The 26,652-nt window shown below is 39.7% G+C and overlaps 1 protein-coding gene across 1 annotated transcript in view; it reads left to right on the plus strand.

Annotated features, from left to right (window-relative positions):
* LOC122548600 (CUB and sushi domain-containing protein 1-like) overlaps positions 1 to 26,652 on the plus strand; it is a 2,366,391-nt gene that overhangs the window by 1,791,228 nt on the left and 548,511 nt on the right. The window lies entirely within an intron of this gene.

Genomic DNA, 26,652 nt, shown 5'->3' on the forward strand with positions numbered 1-26,652 from the left:
TTCAGACCAAGCATCTGTTACTTTGCTCAGAATAAGACAGTCTTCAAGTACCAAGCTGTAAATAAAAAAAATCAAATTCTGACAAACTGTTCCCTCTGAAGAAGAAGGCTCTCACAATCCTGCCTGATTTTCTGTTTATCCAAATTCTGCAGGAAAAGCCATTGGATGTTGATCAGGACATGAAACCTGGTCTCCACATGCCTTTTGCCTTACTCACGAATGTTTGTGGTATTCAACTGTTAATCACCAGGTTCTGCCAGGTTTGTGAACAAGCTCCCCCAACAGGCATGTGGACTTTGTGTTTGCCCTTCTTCCTGTCCTCCCTTTGCACATTCTGTTGCACTTCAGAAGCAGCAGTATCCATAGTGGCCCTGAGGAGCACAATTTCCAACTCATACGCATACTTCTTGACAATTCACAATCTTGCTTTAATTTCTGTTCAGTCCCCATATTAAAAAAAACCCTAATCTCTGCTCATTACTCTTTGTAAAAATAAAAGTACTGTTTATTGATTGAGATTTTCAAAGCAGAAACAAAGAGATTTGAGGAAGATAATACAAATGTTGTGGTGTAATTGGACTACTAAAAAGTGTTTCATTTATTTATCACACAAATGCTAGTCAGTAAAGATGGAGCCCATGGAATTAAAGGGACAGTGACAGTATAGATAAAAAGTTGGCTAGGTGACATTTTAAAAAAACAATAATCAATCTTATTTTTTTAAATGAAGGTGGTGTATGATATGGTTTTCTCAGGAGATGGTGTGAAGGCTATTGCTTTTTTTATACTACAAGAATGATCTAGAATTGAGTGTGCAGGGGACAGTTTCCAGATTTTAAATAACATCAAACTTGGAAGTATTGTTAACTGTTAGAAGGATGGCAATATACTTCAAGAGGAATGACTGATGAAATGAATGACCATTTAGTCAATGAGTTTGAATGCAGAGAAACATGGAGTGAATCATTTTGGTAGGAAGAACAACAAAAGGGAAAGGGGCCTAGACTTGTGCAAATTGCTGGCAAGGTTCACAAAGCTTTTGATATGATAAATAGAATATGAGTACACAGAGAACAAAAGCAAGGAAACTGTGGTGAACCTTTGTAAGACAATGGTTCACCCTCAACTGAACGACTGTATCCCATTCTGAGTACCACACGGAGGGAAGGATATGAAGGCATTGATCAGCATGTAGTAAATATTAATAAGAATGATTCCCAGGATAAGAGATTTCAGTTACTGAGATAGATTGGCAAAACTATGAAAAGGATATTAGGAGGAGATTTGATAACAATGTTCAAAATCATGCAGGCAGGGCTCTGGAAAGAACAGATGGGGAGAAATGGTGGCCAATGTTGAAAGCGTCGAGAACACTGTTTAAGGTTATTGACAAAAAAAAACAGAACCAACATAATACTGAACATTTTATCCACATTGAGTAGTTAGGATTTCTAATCATGACATGCGAGTGTGGTGGAGGCCAATGCAGTCATCATTTTTAAAAGAGAATTGGATGATTAATGAACAAACATTGCAGGGCCATAGAGAAAAGATGGGATTGGGTGAAGGGCACCCTTCAGGCACTCTGCCTGTATTCCTGATGAAGGGCTTTTGCCTAAAACGTCGATTTTCCTGCTCCTCGGATGCTGCCTGAATTGCTGTGCTTTTCCAGCACCACTCTACTCCAGAGTGCACATTAACCATCATCATTTTTCCTCAGTAGCAACTTAATAAATAGCCTGAAGCAGGTCTGAATCCACCAAGCTTTACCCAAGCTTTTGAGTTTACATCAGTGGGATATATCTGTGGGAGACGAATGTGTATTCTGTTCTCAAGAAAAAAATCAGGAAACCAGGGAAGTTTGGGTTCCTCCTAAGGTTGTTTCTTGGATTGTCAAGTATGGTGACTTTAACATCATTCTATTTTATACTTAAATGGGCAAGCAGTAGATTAATTTTGTTGGTCATTAAATGATGATGGATTCAGCATGAAAGCAAGTTTTGACAAGAACACAGGTTTGATCTAAATAATACCCTATCATTGTAATAGACCCCAAAATATAATGCTCAGATGGCTCATTTGATCTTTTCACTAAGCGTGCATGATTTTATCAAATTGCTCCTTCCAATGCATTAAATCATATTTGTCTCATTCACATCGAGGCAAGGATTATTATTTCCAGCCTGTGGCCACTATGTAGAAGAAAGCTGGCAGAATTTTATTTGAGGTCAATTTGAGATTTTCATTAGCAGTGCTTGAATGCTGGATGCTTGAAGACACAGTCACAAATCACTTCAAAAATGTTGGAAAGATTGCAGACTGGGAAGAGATACACAAGTGACACACTGAACCTCACATGAAGGAGTTTGGACATAAGATGATTAAGTCTGATATCATTTAATTAAGTGTAAATGAAATCAATTAATAACATAAAATGAAAGAATGCAACTAAACAATTTCTTATGTCGCTCATTCATTTGTGTCCTAGATTAAAGTTATAGAAAGCATGAAGAGGGAATGCCCAGTATGCAATTAATTATATTAAAATTTGGGGCAGTACCAAGGTTATTTTTTAGGCTTTCTGTATTCTCTGTGTGAAATTAATGAATTGTTTCTGAAAAGTTTTCAAATTTGATGACAAAACGCTTTGTATATTCTCCCACTTCCTGTGCAGTTTAACACTCTACCCATCGTGAAGAGTGTGCATATTGAATTATTCTCCTTCCATCTTCTTGCTGCACTCCTCAAAACTGTCTTTAGTCCCAGCTGCTTCCATTCTTTTGGCTGTGCCTTGTTATTTGTGTTATCACTCAAGAATAGTGCTACACAGGTTCAGTTATCAGGAGCTCCAAAGAGTCAACAGAAGAGGTTGAACTTTCTTGACTGATGCACAACATGCTTGGAAAATTGACTGCACAACACTCCACGGAACTGCCAGCCTTGAGGTGAAGGCATGTAGAGGAAGGTAGGAGTTGTCCAGAAAATAAATGGCTTGAGCAGAATGAAAGGTGATGGAGGAAAAAGGACTTATGAATTTGAAACATAGGGAAAAGCAATTAAGATGTCAGAGGCAGACAGTGGCAAAGCCTAGGAATTTAAGAGATAGGGAAAATCATATCAAAATGATTAAGGTTAAGAAAAATGCTCTGTCATCATAGATAAGGCAAGTATCTCAGTCATGTAAACTAGAAAAAACCCAAGGCACAGGAAAGGGCAGAGCATGGGATCTTGAAATTGAAATGACGGGAATCTTAGATGTTTTCTTATTTTAAATTCCAGACCTTCCAATTAAGGAAATGGCAATTTTAGGAAATGGAACATTCCAAATATTTGCATTCACGTTGGAGCACTTATTGTCTTTTCACACTTTTAAATGGATGTTTCACATACACTGCTTAGTGACTGGTGTAAACTCTCATAAGGAGAGTCCACGTTTAGTGCCCATTATTGACAACTGAAATCATAGGCATGGATTTTTCCTCCCAAGATTTGTAGTTAGGGTCAAGGCACTACCCATCTCTCAAACTAGGTCCCTGACTGGGACAGGACTGGGGATGAGAGTGGGAGGGCATGCCCAATGCCCCGGGAAACAGGCCATAGATAATCATAGAGGCCTACTGGTTCGACTGCATGCCTTGGATTTCTGACTCCCAGTTGCCAGGATTTCTTTACACTCTTAATGCCCTCCACTATAACTCAACCTCATGCTAACTTAGGACTTCCCCGAGCCCCCATTCCCGCTTGTATGCAAATGTCAACTCATTACCCATCCAACTGTCCATGGCCCCAATATCCCCATGAAAATTCATGCACCTTTTTCATTCCCTTATTCATTCCCAGTAGCCCCTTACACCTCCACAGTTACTTATGTAAACTTACCCAGTATTTACCCTGGATGCACACTGACACAATATAAGAGTGTATGAAAGACGCAGCTTCGTTTATCAGACTTCAGGAGTCATGCAAAGATTAAACAAATAATTTTGTTCCCATCTAATACAGATTTCACTGTGTGAACAGAATAATAAAACTTATCTCTTGTGATGATTTTCTTCTTTCAATGTGAAGTACTTAAACTCTTATAAATCAAATATCTATTTTTGCCATACTTCATTAACAATGTTTTAAAATATCCTTTTCACCCTGCCAATTAAATTATGAAGTCAAAACATTCCTACTTCTCCAATCCCCATTTCCTACAGTGGGGCATGTGCACCCACTCATCTTGCTGTGGTAATGACAGTTTGTGTGAATCACACAAGTATTCATGAAGGCTACTCTGTTAAATTTCAACACACAGTCACTGAAACTGCTCTCAATCACATAAGCAAGCTGCTTCTTTGTCATTTAAAAAAAAGTTGGAGATTTAAATAACTTCACATCATGTTAATTAGTTTGATTTTACCCACAGACGTCACCTGCCTTTCAAGAACCTTTATGGTTATATTCTAAATTTATGACTTCCACACTGCAAGTCAAATTTCTTGAAGCTGCCAAAGTGACATTTATTTGAATTTGACATTGAATTTAAATGGTCGGACTGGGATCAGGTTTCCCTCTTGTGTGAAGCATGTCCCAACCTTCCAATCCTCTTTTCACAACAAGCAAATGTTTGATTTGTTTGAAATGTGTGTGAGAGACTTCCATATTGAGTCCTGTTGCCATTTGGAAGCTTGCGATTCCAGCCAAAATTCATCCACAGCAGTTAGTAAAGAGATGCTTTTGACAATTTAGTCTATGTTAGCTTGAAGCTCAGTGGAGATGTAATCCTCTTTTCTTTGATCAACTTGACTAATAGATCGATTTTCTTCTCCATAACGATTGACCACTATGGTGGTTTATTATTCTCCTGAGGCCCCTGCTGACGCAACATAAGAGTATATGAAAGACCCAGACTTTGTTTATCAGAAACACTCCTTGAGTGTCCGTGATTGATTAACTAAGTAAACCAAAAGTGTGGCAGTTCCTTGGAAAAACAATTTTAAATGGACAGAGATCATAGTCAAACCCCATGAAAGCTTTGGAAGTGACAGCTTTGATATTGGTTGCAAGAGTAAACTTAAACTCCAATTGATCTAGAGATTTAAAAAACACACTGCCCCCAGTTAATGTCATGAGAAGGGATGTGTAACTTGTCAGATTTCAGTCTCATGAAAGCAAAAACAAATAAGTGCTAATATGTTGCACATTGTCAAAAATGATCCTGCAATAAATCATTATTGATTTTCAGTGTAATAGCTTTATGATTATGGTTTTGCTGACCAGAGTTCTTCCTTATTAAGTGTCAAAAGAACTAGTGGAGTTTGCTTTGTGGTGTTCAGCCAACTGTGAACCCATCGCAAATAGTCATGGACTGATCCCAATTGCAGCAGAGTTTAAAGTATTTTATATTTATCGTTATGTCACAATTTGCTGGTTACATTCAAAAATACAAATGCGGAAGAGGAGTTGGCCACTCAGCCCTAATCTGCTGTGCTTGTCCAGAAGATCTTGGCTGATCTGATTACTCCATGTTCATGCCTACCTCTGATTACATTCCCACCCTTTTCTCAGCAAGAATCACTCTGCCTCAAACATACTCAATGACTCTTATCCTACTACCATTTGTGGAACAGAGTTAGAGAATCATAGAATTCCAAAGACTCAGAACCTTTTGTGAGGAAAGAATTTCCTCATCTCCTCATCACTTTCTTAATTGGTTATAATAGTTGTAGCACTTACTTCACTGTTGCAAAACTGTTAAAGATTTCGATGCCAAAATAACAAATAAGAGACTGCGTGTGCATTTCTTAAATAGTCAGATTGCTTAATAGGTAAAAATGCTGATGGGTAGGTTTTTAAATCAGCTGGAAACTAAGCATTGTCTGAAAGGATCACTGCCCCTTTCAGAAACAGACTGATTTTCCTTTCTTTGATTCAAAGAGTTGTAAACCTTGTCACCAAATGTTAATTTGCACAATCAGACCAGGAAGTTTTAACACCCAGGTGATATGGACAAAACCCTCCCTTCTTGGGGAGACGTTTGCTGAGAAGTCACCAGTACAAGGACTACTTTCAGTCCTCAGTCTGTAAAGCATAGGCTGGTGTCTGCTGGGGTAGAAGTGGAAATGATGCAATTGGCCTTTCAACTCCAAGCCAACATTCTCACACCTAATAATCATCTAATGGTTGTGCTAGAAAATGATGACATGATGATATCGGATGAGGATAGAAACCCATTTGTTTTCTAGTCAGGTAACTGTTAGTAACCAGGAGTCGATTAAACACAACATCTCATCTCCCTTCACCTTAGAAAAAGACTGTCCATACTTTTTGAGAATCAGGAATCAAGAATGGTCTCTCAATTAAGATGAGAGAAACGTGGTTGGTTGCCTGAAAGGTGATTTCAGTGGGATTGCATCTGACTTCAGAGAAATATGGTGTGTGATGCCACCTGATTCTCAAAGAAGCAAAGTTAAAAAGCAAATTTTGAAATTACGTGAAGATTCAGACTTGTTTTGTAGCAATCAAGTCAGCAATTAATTATGAAAGATAGCAAATGAATAAAATGTTCAAATATCACACAGAATCACTGCTTAATGCTTTGAGAAGCGAAAAGTTACCTAATACTAAGTAGATGGCAATAAATCTTGACACAATTGTCAGTTGACGACAGTAGTCAATTAGAGAATGTTTGACTAGAAAGTAGAAATCCAACAGTAGCAGGGTAAAGTTTCACAATCCAATTAAGTTGGACAGTGAAATGCGCTTTTGAAATATTTAATCACTGTTTCTTTTACTATTCATTAATTGGATTTCTATTCTTATTATGAAACTTTAATTTAAATCCAGAGTTTTTTTCAAAGATTGGAAAATATATCCTTCATTTGCTATTCACATCATATAATGGGTTATGGGGGCTCCTGAAATTGATTTGCAGCTTATCTTACAAACAAAATACATGACTGGAAGAACTCTGACCCTCCATGAAATGAAATGAAGTATTGCTGCAAACACAGTCAGCAGTTAGAGAGAGGCCTCTGGCACAGTGGTTACGTAATTGGATAAGCAATGCAGCAGCTGAGGTTAATGCTTTGGGGATGCGGATTCAAATCGTGCCGTGGTGTTCGAGTTGGCTTGGAGTTGAAAGGCCAATTAATAAATCTGTAATTTAAATCTAGTTGATGGCCAAGCTGTTTTTGATTGTTGGAAAAACCTTCTGGTTCACTATTGCCCATTAGGGTTGGAAAGAAGTGGAGACAAAGTCCTACCTTCATATTCAGAATACCCTCCACTGTGCTGAGTGGTACTTTTGAAGATCTTGACCCCTCAAGAGGGGCCTCTTGGTTCGAGATCGGTCAAAAGAATCGACAAATGCAGACTGTTCAAAAAGCAAGGGTCATTAGTTTATTGAATTAAGGTACCTTAACGCAATTCTATCCAGCAACACAGAGGTTGAAGCTTCTGTGTTCCGTGGGCAAGTTGCGCAATTACATTTGAAAATTACACATTATTTATGTTTGTTTTAAGAAACAGTACAGTCTTAATTACAAGAAAGATCAATCACATATAATAAGGTGAAGTGATTTACAGCAAGTTAATCCATTGATATTTACTGGGAAAGGGTTCTTAATTACAAGAAAAGTCCAATCAACTGTAATATGGTGACATGATTGACAACAGGCTAATCCAATGGAATTCTTTGGAAAAGATATCATATTTACGTAAATTGTCATGCCATGTATCAGTTCAAAGTTAGTTCAAATGGTCAATTAATGTGTCAGTATTCAATTTATGAAAACTCTATTGTCCTCTTATCTTTGTATTTCAGCTTAATTCTGCAAATCAGTAGTACAGGTTCACAAGCCATTTTATAGTATTCTTTTGAATCGAGAAACCATTTTGTGTTAAATAAAAATCTTCACATACTTGTTGCCTAAATTCAAATTTTAGATCCTCATTATCACCATGCTAAATGGGACAGACTTTGAGCAGATCTAACAACTCAAGACAGGGCACTTGTGGGCCGCAAAGTACCATGGGCTATCAACAGCAGCAGAAGTATAAACGAGCACAATCTGCTGCCTCAAGACCCAGCATATCCCCCACTCAGTCATCATGATCAAGTCAGAGGATCAACTCTGGTTCATGGAGAGTGCAGGAGGGCATGTCAGGACCAGCATAAATGAGCTTCGTATCTGGTGAACCTACCAAGCAGGACTACTTGTGTGCCAAACAGCATAAGCTATTGGTCAGAGTATTGAGTACAGGTGTTGGGAGGTCATGTTGCGGTTGCACAGGACATAGGTGAGGCCACTTTTGGAATATTGCATGCAATTCTCGTCTCCTTCCTATTGTAAAACTTGAAAGGGTTGAAAAAAGATTTACAAGGATGTTGCCAGGGTTGGTGGATTTGAGCTATAGGGAGAAATTGAATAGGCTGGGCCTGTTTTCTCTGGAGCGTCAGAGGCTGAGGGGTGACCTTATAGAGGTTTATAAAATCATGAGGGGCATGAATAGGATAAAATAAACTTTTCCCTGAGGCGGGGGAGTCCAGAACTAGAGGGCATAGGTTTAGGGTGAGAGGAGAAAGATATAAAAGAGACCTAAGGGGCAACTTTTTCACGCAGAGGGTGGTACAATTGCCACATTTAAAAGGCACATCTGAATGGGTAAATGAATGGAAGGCTTTTGGAGGATATGGGCCGGATGCTGGCAGGTGGGACTAAGTTGGGTTGGGATTCCAAACGGTATGGACAGGTTGAACCGAAGATCTGTTTGCATGCTGTACATCTCTATGCCTCTATGATAAGCAGAGCTAAATGATCCCGCAACCAATGGATCAGATATAAGCTCTGCAGTCATGTCACATCCAGTTGTAAATGGTGGTGGACAATTAAACAATTCACTGGAGAAGGAGGCTCCTCAAATATCCCCATTCTCAATGATGGAAAAGTCCAATACATCAATGGAAAAGATAAGTCTGAAGCATTCACAGCAATCTTCAGCCAGAAGTGCCAAGTGGATGATCCATCTTGGGCTCCTCCAGTGGTCCCCAGCATCGCCAAAATCGAGTCTTCAGCCAATTTGATTTACTCCAGATAATATCAAGAAATAGTTGGGGAGACTGCAAAGACTATGGGCCATAACAATATTCTGGCAGTGGTACTGGAGACTTGTACTCTATAACTTGCTACTCCCCCAGCCAAGTTTTTCCAGTACAGTTACAACATTGGCTCACAATGATGTGGAAAACTCCCCAGGTGTGTTTTGCGCACAAAAAGCAGGACAAATCCAACCTGGCCAATTACCACCCCTTCAGTCTACTCTCGATCATTAATAAAGTGATGAAAGGTGTCATCAACAGTGCTATCAAGAAGACCCTGCTCAACAATAACCTGCTCGGTGATGCCCAGTTTAGGTTCTGCCAGGGCCACTCAGCACCTGACGTTATTACAGCCTTGGTTCAAACATGAACAAAACAGTTAAAGAATTTCAGATGTGAGGTGAGAGTGACAGCCTTGACATCAAGGCTGCATTTGACCAAGTGTGGCATCAAGGAACCCAAGTAAAACTGGAATCAACGGGTTTCAGGGGGCAATCTCTCCATTGGCTGGAGTCATACCTGGCACATAGGGAAGATAATCATGGTTGTTAGAGGTCAGTTATCTCATTTTCAGGATATCTCTGCAAGAGTTCCTCGGAGTAGTGTCTTCGACCCAATCATCTTCAGTTGCTTCATCAATAACTTCCCCTCCAGTATAAGGTCAGAAGTGGAGATGTTTGTAGGTGATTGTGCAATGTTCAGCATCATTTGTGACTCCTCCAGGTACTGAAATAATCCATCTTCAAATGCAACAAGATTGAACAATACTCAGACTTCTGCTGACAAGAGACGAATAACATTCGAGCCACACAAATGCTAGATAATGAGTACCTCCAATAAGATACAATCTAACCACCACCCCTTGACTTTCAATCAGTGTTACAATTGGTGTATTCTCCCACTACCAACATCCTTGAGGTGTACCATTGACCAGAAACTCAATTGGATTCACCCCATAAACACAGTGGCTACAACAGCAGGCCAGAAGCAAGGAATACTGTGGCAAGTAACTCACTTGTTGATTCCCCAAAGCCTGTCCACCACCTCCAAGGCACAAGCCAGGAGTGTGATGGAATACACCTCACTTGCCTGATGATGAAAGGCTTTTGCCCGAAACGTTGATTTTGCTGCTCGTCGGAAGCTGCCTGAATTGCTGTGCTCTTCCAGCACCACTGATCCAGAATCTGGTTTCCAGCATCTGCAGTCATTGTTTTTACCTACCTGATGGGTGCATCACCAACAACACTGAAGGAGCTTGAAACTGTCCAGGACTAAGCAGCCCACTTGATTGACATCATATCCACAAAAAAACTACTCCCTTCTCCACTGACACTCAATAACAGCAGTGCATATCATCCACAAAATTCACTGCAGAAATTCACCAAGACGACTTAGACAGCACCTTCCAAACCCATGACCACTTCCATCTGGAAGGACAAGAACAGCACTATCACCTACAAAATCCCCTCCAAGTCACAATCCATCCTGACTTGGAAGTATATCACCAATCCTTCTTTGTGGCTGTGTTAAAATCCTGGAATTTCCTCCTTAAGGGCATTGTGGGTCAACCACCACCTCAAGGGCAACTAGGGTTAGGTAATAAATGCTGGCCAGCCAGTGACACCCACATCCCAGGAGTGAATTAAAAAGAAACGAGGCCAAACTTATCTAGACTGGTGTAACTCAAGAGATGTATCAACGTGGTTGAATCTGGCAAGCTGTATCAAAGGACCACAGAGTAATGAATAAGGGATGAAACTGGACAGATTATCTACTGTTGATCCCAGTAAGAGAAACAACAATGACATACCTAGCCCTGTCAACACTTCAAATCCCTCCTGATTAATTTATTGGGGGTTTAGTTTGTGCCAACATTGAGAGAGCTGTCCCACAGACTAGCTAATCTGATATTATCTGAAAGGTGAAATTATGAGAGTATGACCACGTCCCAGACTCTGCCATTATTATTCCTAGCATTTCTTGTGTAACTGGCAGGAAAGCTGAAGCAATGGTGTACAGTCAGGAGGGAGTTGCCCTGGAAGTCCTCAACATTGACTGCAGACCCCTTGAAATCTCACTGCATCAGGTCAGACATGGGCAAGAAAATCTTCTGTTGATAATTATCTACCACACCCCCTCAGCTGAAGCTTCATGTTCAATGGCACCTGGAAGAAGCACTGAGGCCGACAAATATCCAGAACGTATTCTTGATGTGAGAGTTTAGTGTCCTTCATGAAGAGTAGCTTGTGGCCCTGACCACAGACTGAAAGTGCAACCCAATAGATGAGCAGGAGGAGGCTATTCAGTCCTGCATACATGTCCCACCATTAGATAAGATCATGACTGATCTGATTGCGGCCTCTGTTTTCCTGTCTATCCACCATATCTGCTGACTCCTCAACAATATCTAACTCAACTTTAAAATATCCTGTGATTCGGGCTCTACTCCTTTCTGTGGAAGAGAATCTCACAGACTAGTAATCCTCTGAATGAAAAGATTTCCCTACATTTCTGCTTTAGTGAGAGACCCCCTATCTGTGAGTTGTAACTAATTCTGGATTCCTGGAATGTGGATACATCAACCCAAATCTTGTGAAGGCAGTCATCAACATTGGATTGCTGTTCTCACACCTACTTTTATACCTTGTACCTGCCTGGCTCAGTATCTGACACCTGAGCTCTCATATGTGCAATGCACCCTAAATCAAGCTGTATCCTCAGAATTTAGATTAGATTAGATTAGATTGAGGCGGGAATTGAACCCGAGTCTCTGGCGCTGTGAGGCTGTGAGAATGTGGGATAGTAGGAGTAAACCATTCCATACTTATCTTTTTGCAGCAGTATAGATCATATTCTGGTGGATTAATTCATTCACTGACACACTTAACAGCTGTTGGACAGTTATGTTGGAAGATGTGATATTATGCACTTTGCCGTGGGAATAGAGGAGCTGAATATTACTTTAAAGCTGAAAGCCAAAGAAGAGGATTTGGGAGTCCTCATCCATGAAATACAAATAACTAGCATCCAAGTTCATTGGGTAATTAAGAAGGCTTTATTGCAAATGAAATGGTGTCTAAAATTATGGAGGTTGCTGTGAAATAATATAAAGCATTAAGTTTTCAATCCCTTATCAAAGCATGTATATAACAGTATTGGAGGTAATTTTCAGAAAATTCACAAGACTCATTCCTGTTCTGGAGGGGAGGGACTGTCTGATGAGGAGGATTTGAGTAGGTTGGCCTGGGCTCATTAGAATTCAAGAGAATGAGAAGCAACCTGACTGCAATTTACAAGATTCCTAAGGAAATTGACTGGGTAGATGCGGAGTTTTTGTTTCCCCTTGTGGGAGAGTCTAGGACCAGGAGATATTATCTTACAACAAAATTTAAGATACATTTAAGACAGGGAAGACTCCCTCTTCTTTGAGGGAGTGAACCTGTGGAATTCTTTACCATGGAGGACTATCAGGGCTGGGTCATTATGTATACTCAAGGTTAAGAAAGACAGAGTTTTTAATCAGTAAGGGAATTAAAGGTCAGGGGAAAAGGCAGGTCAGTAGAGTTGATGATTATCAGATCAGCCATGATCTCATTGAATAGAAGAGCAGACTTGATGGGCCAAATTGCCTCGTTCTGTTCCTGTGTCTTATGATCTTAAAGAGCTTCACAGTGTCTTAGTTAATGAGTTTGAGTTAGTTAAGTGACTAAGAGGATAAAGTGGTGAAGGAGGTAGATAAACTGGATAGGATGGAATTGTAGATTGAATGGGATGGGTTGGGAGTTAGGGTGGTGGGATGGATGGTGTTTCACTGTAACTTAGATTCCAGAGCTGACAGGCCTGTCCTTTTAAGACAGCTACATGATATCCTAACATGTGACATTCTGGTGTAAAGGTATTTGTTTTGCTTTCAGTCACTCTCCTTTTTTAATGCAGTCAATGGAGTGTCTTCAGTTGTTAGTCACAGTAATGCACAATTACATTAATATGTATAGAACCCAGATTCACTGTGACATTGTAGTCATCCAAACAATAAACCTCAGGCATGTATTTCAACAAGAATACAACTCACTCTGGTATATGTTATGTAAACTAACATATAGAAAACTGTAAAAGGTATCACGTGGTTGGAATAGATGTGTGGATCATAGAATCCCTACAGTGTAGAAGCAGGCTATTCAACCACTCGGCCACACTGACCCTCTGAAGGGCATCCCACCCAGACCCACCCCTCTACCTTATCCCTGTAACCCTGCATTCCCTATTGCTAATCCACCTAGCCTACACATCCCTGGATGCAATGGGCAATTGAGCATGGCAAAATACATTTTGACAGGTACATGGATAGGGGAGGTTAGAGGGATATGCGCCAAATGTAAGCAAATGGGAATGGTTCAATTTAAGAAACCTGGTCAGCATGGATGAGTTTGGACTGAAGGACCGGTTTCAGTGCTGTATGAATCTCTGACTCTATAACATACCCATTCTCCTCTGTTTAGAAGAAATTATGAAGTAGGAATGCTGGGAGAAAAATAGACTGAAGGTCTCTGGTTACACAGTAATAACAGTGGAAGTAATTAATCTGGACATAAATACCATTTTCAACTTTGATCCTTTATGATTTTTTTCAGTTCTTCCAAGTTGTGATGTTAATTGTAGAATTCCTTTCAGCAAGTGCATCAAGACCTTGAGGTCTTTTCAAAATTAAATTACTCTCAAAGAATGTTGATGCTTGTTAAATTGTTTAAAGTTGTTTTTACATTTAGCAATCAATGTGAACATTTGTGATCATAAACACACAATTAATCAAATTGCTTTTATGCTAATAAAACTTTTTTTAAGTTGCTGAAATGGATTTTTTTTAGAGGATGACAGTTATTCTGCCTGCGAGAAGTACTAACTCAATCCGTATTCCCATATTCCCAGCAGGGAATCTTATCTGAAAATCAAATGTCTTGTATTTAAACAATGAAAAATCAGCGTGGTGGTGTTATCTCTCCCCTTCCATCAGCCTAGAATTGTCCTAGCTTGAGAACAGTTGCTATCTATCTCTACATCCTTAAGCTTCTTGCTTGCAATGCATTTTGGTGAGAAACTGATGTGAAGGATACAAGACCATGCTGTAAGAGGCCAGTAAGGTCAAAAAGAATAAGGTGGAAGACACAAGTTATGGTTAGGTAATGTTATGTTTGTGTTTGACAACCCTTTAGATTTGAAAGACAACTGAAGGATGGGCTTGTATAAATTTTCCTTTTTAATAACTTAGTTCATTTTATGTATTCAAGAATCTTGAGTTGACTCCTTTTACTTTCAACTTGTCTCAATTACTTTTCTGACGATCCAACTGTTCCAGAGATACCAGTTGTTGATATCTGTTCATGTTAAAAAAATTTGGTATGTTCTTTATTTACCCTTCTTCATCCTGTTGTCTTGGGGTGTTGCAAGTTTCTTCATCCAAGAATACTGAATGAATGATTGTAGTGGATTTCTTTCCATTTTCTCCACTATAGATTCCCATGGTCTGACAATTCAGTCATTCTGGGCTGCATTAGGAAACAGCTAAGTGCAATGGACAGAACAAAGAATAATAGGGCTTGACAATATTCTTGTTTTTGGACTGAGGATCTGTGAACTGAATTAATTCTCCCTCACCAAATTGTTCCAGTGGAGCTTTAAGATAGTCTCCTAAACAATCTGGAGGACTGTCCAGATTCATCCAAGCCACAAAAAATAAGATGAATTAATTCAACAAATTATCATCAGATCAGCTTCTCCTAAAGATGAGCACAACAATGGAAGGAGTTCATTCATAGTTCTGTAAAGTGAAAAAAAAATCAATAATGTTTTTGATGACACACACTTAAGGTTCTGCTCTTTGGTTCCAAATGCACTGGGAAGGTAGCTGTGGATATAATATGTTTAACCACCATAACCCCAAAACATTGCTGCAGAAGCTCCTCAGGCAGTTACCTTCACCCAACACTTTATTGTACTGCTTTTTCAATAACCATCTTTTCTGTCCCACCCATTCATGCATAATTCGACAGTGTTTGGTTCCATTCCAATTCTTTTGACTACGAAACAATCTATTCTTCTGGATTGGTATTCTTCCAGTGAAGAGTCCATGTTAGGGACTTGTGGAATGAGAAAAAAGCATTCAGGTGTTCTGAGTAGTATTCATAATAAATCAGGAAGAAACAAGAATGCTTCCAACAGGTGGTATGTCGAGACTGGAAGTGAGGAAAATTCTTCAAATGGAAAGATTTTATTGAACCGTGTCAGAATAATCTCTTCAAATGATTGAACAGTAACTAGGTATCTTACAGCCTTAGACTTTTGCAATGTAACAAATTTCTGAGATGAAACTAGAAGCATTTAGCCTAATAAGTAAAGCAAAAGTCATTAAAAATGGAGACATTGCAGAAGTGAGGCAGGAATGTAAATTGAAGATTGGATAAAATGAAGCCATCAAAGGTGAGAAAGAATGATTGTTGATTGGAGAATCACAAGGAAAGTGTGTCTTTGGAACATTAAACCCAGATCTGTCTGTTTCTCAATCTGAAGATTCCTTTTTCTCTCATAATACCTGAAAAGTCAGTTTTTGGCAAACTTCACCATCATGTTCTTTCATTCATTTGATCTGCAGTAGTCTCAGAGTCTATTCAAGCTGACATTTGAAGCACCACTGGAATTTTTGTTTATAAAAAAGTTGTAAATGAAACTCAAAGGACCAACATACAACAGACAGAAACAGAAGACTGAATATAACTGTTTGGTTTTCTCTTAAATGGATGATAGTCAAATAGAAGTGCTCTGTAACACGTTGCTGAAACTGCTGAGAACATGCATGTAAAATTTCGAAAGTAGTCTTTGCCTCTAGATTTACAGCTCCACTTCAAAACCTTAAGTACCTAAATTATATGACACACTCAACCTCATTTTTCTTTATAATCTGGTACTGGAGATTGTTGAAGCAGGAGGCCAGATACATTTTGAATTTCAAAAATAATGCAGAGTTTGAAATGATGGTTCTTATGTCATCTCATGTCATGTGATGGAGTGTACTGATAGACATATTGACTAATCAAATCACGAATTAATCCTCATTAGAGTATTTTGGAAGTGTAAATCATAGACATAAAGCCATATTATGACTTTCAAATGGTTAGCATCATTCTGTATCTGGGGCTGAAACAATTACCGCACAGATTGAGGCCATTTCTCCCCTCGAGTCTGCACTGACCCCCTGAAGACTATCTCACCCAAATCACCGCCCCCCGCCCCCCACCCATTACAATGGCTCATCAACCTAATCTGCACATCTTGGCACTGAAAGCAACAAATGCTGGAGATCACAGCAAGTTGGACAGCATCCATGGAGAGAGAGCAAGCTAACATTTTGAGTCTAGATGATTCTTCATCAGAGCTCTAGTCATCTAGACATGAAATGTTAGTTTGCTCTTATTGTTGGTTTCCGTACAGATTCCAGCATCTGCAATAATTTTCTCCTGCACAACTTTAGACTGTGAGATGAAACTGGAGCACTCAGAAGAAACCCACACAAAAACAGAAAGAATGTGCAAACTGCACACAGTTATCCAAGGCTGGAATTGACTCCAGATTCCTGGCGTTGGGAGGCAGCAATGCGAACCACAGAGCCATTGTGCCACCCTGTCCATTATTTCAAACAGATATAAAATATCCCACGGCAGTATTTTGAAGAGGAAGAAGGGAATTCTCCTCATTGTCTTGAATAATACCTATTCCTGAACCAACATTGTGTCAGCTGTGGGTCAGTTGGTAGCATTTTGGCTTCAGGACTTGAGCACAAAAATAAAGATTGACACTCCAGCACCTTTTGAATGCATGTTAAACTGGGACCTTGTCTGCTCTTCAGGTGGATGTGAAAAATCCCATGACATTATCTTGAAGAAGAATGGAAATGTTATCCTCAGTACTTTGGCAAATAGCTGTACCTCAATCAGCACCAAACAATCAGATTATTTGGTGATTAATACATTTTTGGCAGCTTGCTATGTGCAAGTTGGTTGCCATTTTTCCTATATTGTAATGGTAATCATGCTTCTAAAGTGTGTTGTTGCCTGTAGTGTTTTGGGATGTCCTATGGTTCTGAAAGTGATTATATAACTGCTTTTTTTTTTGTATGCCACTGAAACAGATTATCCATTGTCGTATTGCTTTTACACCTTAGTATGAACAATTTGGCTACCACATTTCTTACATGGCTAACCATTTAAAGCAAAAAGAGGGCATTTTGAATTCATACCAGCTGGCGGATGTGTCACTCCTTGTCCACTGTTTCACATGCTGGGGCATATTCTAGTTATTTTTCCAACAAATTGTGGTGCAAATTTGTGTTTGGAGAATCAAGAGGCACAACTATTGAGTTTATGGCATCTGTTGTTGCCTTGACATAAACAGAAAAGGCAACAAGGTGAGTAATCCATTAATCTGTTTTGGTGGAAGCAGAAGCTGTCAGTTTTCTTTTATTCATTCATGGGATGAGGTCATCATTGGTGAGGCCAGCATTCAGTGAAATGGATGAGTTTTGCTGACAATTGACATTGGATTCATGGTCATCAGCAGGCTCTTAACTCTAGACTTTTGTTGGATTCAAACTGCACCATCTGCTGTGGAGGGATTCAAACCCAGGTCCCCAGAACACCCCCTTAGGCTTCAGGATTAACAGTCCAGCAGAAACAGCACTTGGCCATAACCTCCATGTAATTGGATGACCAATGTACTACTAAAGATCTACAACTTATGGGAAATGGTTGTGAAATGATTTACTCATTAATAATAACAAATGAAAATAAGCCTTGCATTATTCTGTCTCCTTTCCTGATTACGCTTCCTTCCCACGGAGAAGAGCGATATGTTTTTGTTTTGAGATTTCTGAAAGGTGACATGGCTTGAGATTTGAAACTAATTCTTCAAGGGACAAGCTGACATTCTATTAAAATAAATTACTGGTCTGAATCTAATTCTTATGAATAACAAGACTTTTCCAGTCTTTTATTCTTCTCCACTTCTTTTTTCCTGCAAAAGACAGTGAGGGAATTCAAAGTGGCAGTACAGCTCATTACCAGAAAGCAGAAAAATAAATTCTGCACTTCCCCATTCTTGGGCGTAAATAGCCGAGCTAAAATGGGATTTAGGAATACCGCAATCAACTCTGCTGCTTTCAATGTGAGCAGTAGGGGGCAAATGTTTTATTTTCTAACATATCTCAATGTGCAATGAAAATGTTAACAGCAGCATACATCTGAAAATAACAGTCGAATCCCATATACAGCAGTTCAGTAATTGGATACAATGGGATTCTAAAGAGACATCTCCACACTCTTGGCATGACTTAAATTGATTTGTTGTTGCAATTTGAACCGTGCTTTAATCATTCCCAATGAGAAATTGATAATCAGCCATCGATTGAATGAGAGTGCAGATGCTGCTGATGAGTAGAATGGGCTAACTGCACCAGTCAGATGGCTGACACATTGAGAGGCCAGTCAGATGTGTGTGTATGTTAGTTAGTTAGTTAGATGGCTTGACCACAATTACACCTCAACTATTGACATTGTGCATCATTTGAAAAAGGAAAAGTTATTTATGTTACAGTTGGAAACGTAAGGCGATTTTGAACATAAACAAAATTGTTAGAGACATTTATTTTGACTTTTTTTCTCACTATTATTAGGCATTAACATCAGGCCAATGAGGTTTTAACTAGATGTTCTTCTATCGCCTACAATGTTGCGGCTGTACAGTACATTGGTTAGGCCACTTGCAGAATATTGCATTCAATTCCGGTCTCCCTGTTTTGAGAAAGATGTTGTGAAACTTGAAAGGGTTCAGAAAAGATTTACAAGGTTGTTACCAGGGTTGAAAGGCTTGAGCTCTCGGGAGAGGCTGAACAGACTGGGGCTAATTTCCCTACAGCATCAGAGGCTGGGAAGGTGACCTTATTGAGGTTTATAAAATCACAAGGGGCATGGATTGGGTGAATAGCTAAGGTCTTTTCCCCAAGGAAGGGGAGTCCAAAACTAGAGGGCATAGGTTTAAAGTGAGAGGGGAAAGATTTAAAAGAGGCAACCCCCTTTTATCTCTCCACCCTTCAGCCACTCTGACTGTATTCCTGATTAAGGGCTTTTGCCCGAAACGTTGATTTTACTGCTCCTCGGATGCTGCCTGAACTGGTGTGCTTTTCCAGCACCGCTAATCCAGAAGCTCGTTTCCAGCATCTGCAGACATTGCTTTTACCTAGTTGATTTCCACACAGAGGGTGGTCCCTGTATGGAATGAGCTACCAGAGGACGTGGTGGAGGCTAGTACAATTACAACATTTAAAAGGCACCTGGGTGGGTATACGAATAGGAATGGTTTAGAGGGAGAAGGGCCAAATGCTGGCAAACTGGACTAGAATTATTTAGTATATCTGATGGGCATGTAAGAGTTGGACCAAAGGCTCTGTTTCCATGTTGTACACTTCTATGATTCTGTGACTCTATCCAACATGCCCCAAGTGAAGGACATTGTGCTTTCGAGGCAGTCTGTTCTGGTGTAATATCTGAAAACACTTCTTCATGCAAAGGATGGTGGAAACCAAACTGTCCTGAACATCTTGTTGAACCAAAGTCTTTAAAATACTTTAAAATGAGACGGTTAGGTCTTTTAGCAGAAAAGTTTTAAGTTTAATGTAACCAAGACAGTTAAATTAAGTTAGATTGCATTGAAAAGCACTTCTGACTTAGGAAAATGGTGGAACAGGCTTATGATGATGTTGTTTATCAGGCATTATACACGATTTCCTGACATAGCTGACTCACAATAGATTCTTAAGCAAGATAGTGTCTGTGTTGATTCCACTTTTCAGTCTGTAATTTCTAATGCAGACAACATACAAGGCATGTTATACTGAGATTCACGTCAGTCATGATGTAACTGATAAAATGAGTCTGGCATCAGTAAGAGTGGAGACAAATAGAATTCATGTGACATCAATATTAACACAAAGGAGGCATGTGAATATTGTTTATTTGAAGATCTCTGGTGGGTTTACTGAGAGTTAAACTGATATACAGTATGTGGTACACAGTCTGCAGACATAGCCTGTACTTCTAATGCTTCAAAACAGAGAGACTATTATCATGTAACATCATCCAGCTTCCTGATTTATTCTCTTGTTCAGCTCTTAAAAGAACATCACATCAAAGCTGATAGCATAACCATCCTTTTTTTCACCCAAGGATACCTCTAATATGCTATAGCTAAAAACCTATTAACATTGGATGATAGCACACTTTTTTTACACACAGATGCAGTTTGGGAAATCTGTAAGTATTATCATCTCAGCTGTTTGGCAACTGTGTCAGATCTTTGTTTATTGGAACCTTCTGGAAGTGTGGATTCTACCTTTGGCTGTTCACGGTCTCCAGATCTGCATGCATTGTGCCGATCATTGACCCTGTCAATGTTACGGGGGTATTCTTTCAATCTTATTGTGCACAACTGGAGTATTGTACAATTCCTTGGATTCTGTCCTCCTCAAAGTTGATCTGTAATGTGTTCTGACTTCATAAGACCTGGGCTCACTGCAGGCATTGGATACCTCTGTGAGTCACCATGTTACCAGTGTGGAGTGTGTGACTCTGACATTTAATCCTACTTGTAGCTGAGATAGTTCCACACCTGAAAGCTGGGCACGTACCATCTTCATCCTCCTTTGTTTGTTGAATGTTGGAGAATTTAGATGAGTGGTGGCTTGACAAGATCATTCTCACTTGGCATGGTCTCTGAGGGTGGCATCATCCCATATCCAGAGGTGTAGCGCTGAACTGTTGGATATTGATATGAAAATAGTGTTTCATTGTCCTTAACTTCAGGATGAATGACTTAACGATACAAACTATTCACTTGGTGAAACCATTTGATCTGTGGTTAAAGGAATGGGGATGTCACATGGTTTATACCTCATGAGGTACACTTGTGCCTTAAATATCTTCCTGTACACTGTGGTTCATTATCAGAAATTATTTCTTCAGGTGCATTGAACAAACAATATGGCTTTGCCATGGATGCGCTCAAGTGTTCTTTTCTTATATGACACTGGGAACTTTGGAGAAAAAACTCATGGTCAAAGTGAAGCGGTGTCTATTTACAGTAAATAGATCATTGTTAATTTTGGACCAAAGAAGTGGTGGAAACTAATGTGAGTATCGAGGCTTTCCGTATTGCTGTGGTTGATAGCTTTGCTCAGTTTCACAAACTTAACAAAGCCACCATTAATCCCTGATTATCTCTCTCATCTGCTCTAATTTACTTATTTAGTTATTCACTTGTTATTTATGACAATATGTCCAAACAGAGAGGTTCAGGCACATGTACTTATTCTACCTTGAAGGTGTGCCTCTCAATATATCAAGCTCATTTGGCATGTTGAGGTGAGGCACGGATGCTGAAGCCAGCTCCCTGTATTCCAACCAGAAGTTATTTTGGTCTGTAGTGTTCTTGTCAGTGGTTTGTGCCAGATCCTTTCCAGTGGTTTGTGATCAATTTCCACAGTGAATTTGGATTACCAAAAAGTTATTAATGAAATCTTGCGATACCGAATAATAGAGCAATTGCTATGCAATCAATGTTGAAATAAATGGATTGGGCTTCAACGAACTTCTGGGTCCACATTGTCCCCGTATCTGCATTGTTTTCTTCTGGGTGTTCCGGTTTAGGTGAATTGGCCATGCTAAATTACCCATAGTGTCCAGGAATGTGCAGGCTGTTTGGATTAGCCATTGGAAATGCAGGGTTACAGGGTTAGGGTAGCAGGTGGGATACTCTTTGTAGGGTCGGTGTGGACTCGATAGGCCAAATGGCTTGATCTCACACTGTAGGGATTCTATACTTTCATGAGAGTATCACACTTCAAGTACTCCAAAGTAGGATGGAGTATGAGATCTTTATATCCTGAGGTCATATGCTATGGCATAACCTTTTCATGGGCATGTATCCTCAACCACACTTTGAGGCATATCACAACAAGGACCAGCCATACAAATAGTGTAGATCAAAGGCTAGAAATTCTGCAATGAGTGACCTGTCACCCTACAACCTGTTTATCATCGACAAGGCACAAGTCAGGAATGATGTAAAAAAACAACTTTCATTTTGCCTGGAAAAGTGCAGTCCAAGAACACTCAAGCTTGGAACAATTCAGGATGAAGCAGGCTGCTGATTGGCACCACATCTACCACAGTAAACGTTCATTCCCTTTGCATTGACATACAACGGCAGCAGTATATACCACCTGTGGATGGACTTCACTAACTCACCAAGGCTCCTCTGACATGTACCAATGAGAATGATGTATTGGAACGCTACCACACTCAAGTTCCTCTCCAAGCCTCACATCTTTCTGCCTCAGAACTATATCATTGTTTCTTAACTGTTGCTGAGTTAAAATGTTCCCAATCCCTTCCTAACAGCACTGCATATGTCCGTACACCAGTAGTTCTACAGCTGTTCAGGAAGGATGCTCATCACCACCTTCTCAAATGCATTAATGGATGGAGCATAAATGTTGGCCGAGCTAGTGACTTTCACATCTCATCAATCCAAAAAAAGATGCAGAACCTACATCATTAAAGTTTTGATCACATCATTAAATGTTGCCTTCATCCATTGTTTGTTTGTTAATGCTATTTGAGACGTTTGCTGGACAGAGGGTTCAATATTCTTCAGCAGTGACACAATATCAAACAAACTAATGGCATTGTTTTCATAAGATAACTCGCAAACATTTCACTATACATTTCAATTTAAATTTTAACATGGCTGTTGTGAATGTCTGTATTAAATCTAATCGGCGTAGCAAAGGCTCATGTTGCACTTAAACAACCACCCAACAGATTTGAATTGGATTCATAAGGTTTTACTAAATATTGCTGCTAAGTCCAGAGCGTTTGTTGCTATGGTTACGATTTCATTACACACCAGCCTTTTTTTTAATGGAATAGCTCACTGAATTATTTTATGAAATTTCCAAGGTGGAGATTATGCCATTTACAATCGAGGTTTGCAGTTGCAAGTATCCACACGTCAGTATGCAATCTTTCTTCAATTTTGCCTTTCAGAATCATAATATCACGTAGATCTCCTTAATGTGTTAACTGATTAGTCGAAATCATGGAGCAATCTTTGCAACAATTTAAATGGTCTTTGTAATTCCATGCCAAACTTAATTTCAATTATGTGCGATTATGAAAATCCTGAATAATAATCCTGTACAGTTCAGTTTGGATTCCAAGCTTTCAACACTTGTAATGAGGAAATTAGGGAGGTGTGGGTCAGACTGCTCTTACAATTGGAGCAGATTAACAGCCGTGAGTTTTAAATATCTTTCCATTATTTTCTCACATAATCTTCAAGCATAAGGTTTTCTTATTCAGCATGGTAATTGATTTTTAACTGAACTATGAGACTAGACCTGATGTTCAGATATTATGTCGAATTTGTGTAATGCCTCTTTCAGAGCTGTTTGTTAGCAGCACCAAAGTCAATGATTCTCTGAATTTATGAAATCTATAGGTGTATTCTCTTTCCCTTGTTGCCTTGCTACAGTCATTTCTATATTGGGTCCCGATACCTGGTATGTTACTGCTAAGATTGAATAGTTTCTCATCTCTCCTGTGTTCTAGAGGTAAGTGGATGTTATTTGTATCCTTGGTGAGGTGATGCAAATACCTTTTCAATTAATCAGCCTGTTCCTTCATTCCATAAACATTTAAAAAAAAAATCTTTTTGGGCATGAAGGTTTAAGCATCATCACAAAGTGGTTGATGGTCTTGCTGGCCAGATGCGACATAGAGTGAGTAGGACAGAGTAATTGAGGTGATAAGAACAGGTGAGGGAAGATGCTGAATGCAGCAGTGAGAGAGGAGGATCTTGAGCCTATGCTGGAGGTGTGCGCTGTCCCAAAGAGATGACCTGTCCACCTCCACTTACCCTTATGCACCTGGATAAGTCTTTGACCTTATTGCAGAATTTCTGGGCATTCTTCCAGAGCGTGGAGACTGCACTGACCCTGGTGGCACCCTCTGAATGGGCTGGCAGGGCCTGGCATTTTTACTTCCTCTGCCAGTCATGAGGGAAGGGGATAGTTGTTTTCTGCACCATACCTTCCACCAGGAGCTGCCTGTCCACAAAGCAGAGTGTCAGTTTCCCCTCATCTCTCTCATGTCCAGGCAAACAAACCAACAGAGAGTAGGCAGCTCTGAACTGCGAGGGTTTGGCTGATGCATGACTGCCTTTGAAGTATGGCACCGGCCTCAGGGATCCTGGGATGTCCTAGCAGTGGTGAGTATTTCTACCAATGGCAAGTGGGAAGATATGGGAAGACGAGCATAGGTTTTTGATACATTTGTGGAGATACTGTGAGAACACTTGTGTTAGAGCTTGTAAAGAGAAACCCTCTATGAAACATGCTAAAAATATCACTTAGCTGATTTCTCTTATGATTCAGTCCTAAGTTTCAATGAAGTCACCTTGTATTCTTCTCAGCTTCAGTGGATACAGTCCCACCCTGTTAAAGATAACCCAGACATTCAGTAATTATCTGGTGAACAGTCTCTGAACTGTACCCAACATCTTTACAGCATGGTGGCTCAGTGGCTTGTGCTGCTGCCACACAGTGCCAGAGATCCAGGTTTGGGTGACTGTCTGTGTGGAGCTTGCACATTCTCCCCTGATCTGCATGGGTTTCCTCTGGATCCTCCAATTTCCCTGCACAGTCCAAAGATGTGCAGGTTAGGTGGATTGACCTTATTGCATTGTCCATAGTGACCATGGATGTGCAGGCCAGGTGGATTAGCCTTGGGAAATGTAGGGTTACAGGGATAAGTCTGAATGGAATGCTCTTTAGAGGGTTGGAGTGGATTCAGTGGGCTGAATGGCCTGCTCACACACTGCAGAGATTCTGTGATTTATATCCTTATATAATTTGACAAAAACGGTTCGTAATAATGAATAAGATGTAGGCCCGTGCAGGCGTCTGACTGTATCTGCAGAACAGGAGAAGCCTTCTCAAAAGCTGTTTCTATATCATCAAAGAATAGATTAATACTTTTATTCAGTGTAACTTCAGGTCAGATTGAATTTATGATCTAACTGTACACAGCCATCTTCATCTATGTCTATAAAATATTTTACTTGAGTGGATAGTCAGGGTTGATTTACAATACTGTCAGACGATAGAGGACTTGATATGACAATGTGAACTGTCATCAAAGTGTTGAAGTGGGTTTTTAAATCACCTTTGAATTCAGCTCCTTACAGCTAGTGTAATCACCGCTTCCTAAACAATATTGAATAATATTACATAATATTCTCTATTTACTAAAATCTGTCCCTATTTGTAGCAGTCATTGGAAAGTAAGCAAGTGTTTATGCAATCATTTCATTGGAAGGGTTAGCTGAACCTTAACTGAGATCATACTATGGCTGGTGATCTGAATAAATAATGTTGTGATATGAGAAAGAATTTACATTGGTGTACTGTAGTGGCTTTCAAATCCTCAGGATGTCTCAAAGCACTTCAAAGCCAAAAAATCTCTTTTGAAGTATAGTCAGGCACAGCAGGCAATTTGCACATGACAGGATCTCACAAACAACCGTGTGGTGAATAATCAATTGATCTGGATGGGCTCCCTGGAAAGTGAGATCGAATGCTAAGCATTACGTTTGTCATATCACCTTATCACATCTAACATTCTTCTCACTGCTTACAATGGTAGTTTCTCAGAAAAATCACAAAGACTGCATTATTTTTCTGTCCCCAGTGCACGCTCAAATTTATAAGACCGATGCCTAAACCTTCTAGCCTAAGGGTATTTTGCTATTATATTAATGAACACTAGGTCAATATCATGATATTATAACCCATTTGAAACTCTTTTCCCAAAAGATCTGGGCTGGGAATATCAATCTTTTATCGTTATGCATCTCCAAACTTTAGCACAGACACTCAGGACTTAGTCATCCAAATCAGGGTTTGCTCTAACCTGATAAGCTGCTTTCTGTCTATTTAGCACTGTTGCTGTTCGAGTTAGTACATTCTGCTCACCTAGTTCTGTAGGATCTGCAATAGATATAATGATGCCATGAAATAATGTCATAGTGTCACTAATTGTATCATTTATATGCATAAAAATAAATGCCTTGAGTCACATCCGTGTTCAAAATTTTCAAATTGTAGCTGTTGCAGGATAGGTCGAGTGAATCCTTAGAAGAGTATAAAGGCAGTAGGAGTATACTTAAGAGGGAAATTAGGAGGGCAAAAAGGGGACATGACATAGCTTTGGCAAATAGAATTAAGGAGAATCCAAAGAGTTTTTACAAATTCATTGAGGACAAAAGGGTAACTAGGGAGAGAATAGGGGCCCGCATCTAAGGAGTGGGAGAATCGACGTTTCGGGCATGAGCCCTTCTTCAGGAATGAGGAGAGTGTGCCAAGCAGGCTAAGATAAAAGGTAGGGAGGAGGGACTTGGGGGAGGGG

Source organism: Chiloscyllium plagiosum, chromosome 3 (genome assembly GCF_004010195.1).
Source record: "Chiloscyllium plagiosum isolate BGI_BamShark_2017 chromosome 3, ASM401019v2, whole genome shotgun sequence".
Lineage (NCBI taxonomy): Eukaryota > Metazoa > Chordata > Chondrichthyes > Orectolobiformes > Hemiscylliidae > Chiloscyllium > Chiloscyllium plagiosum.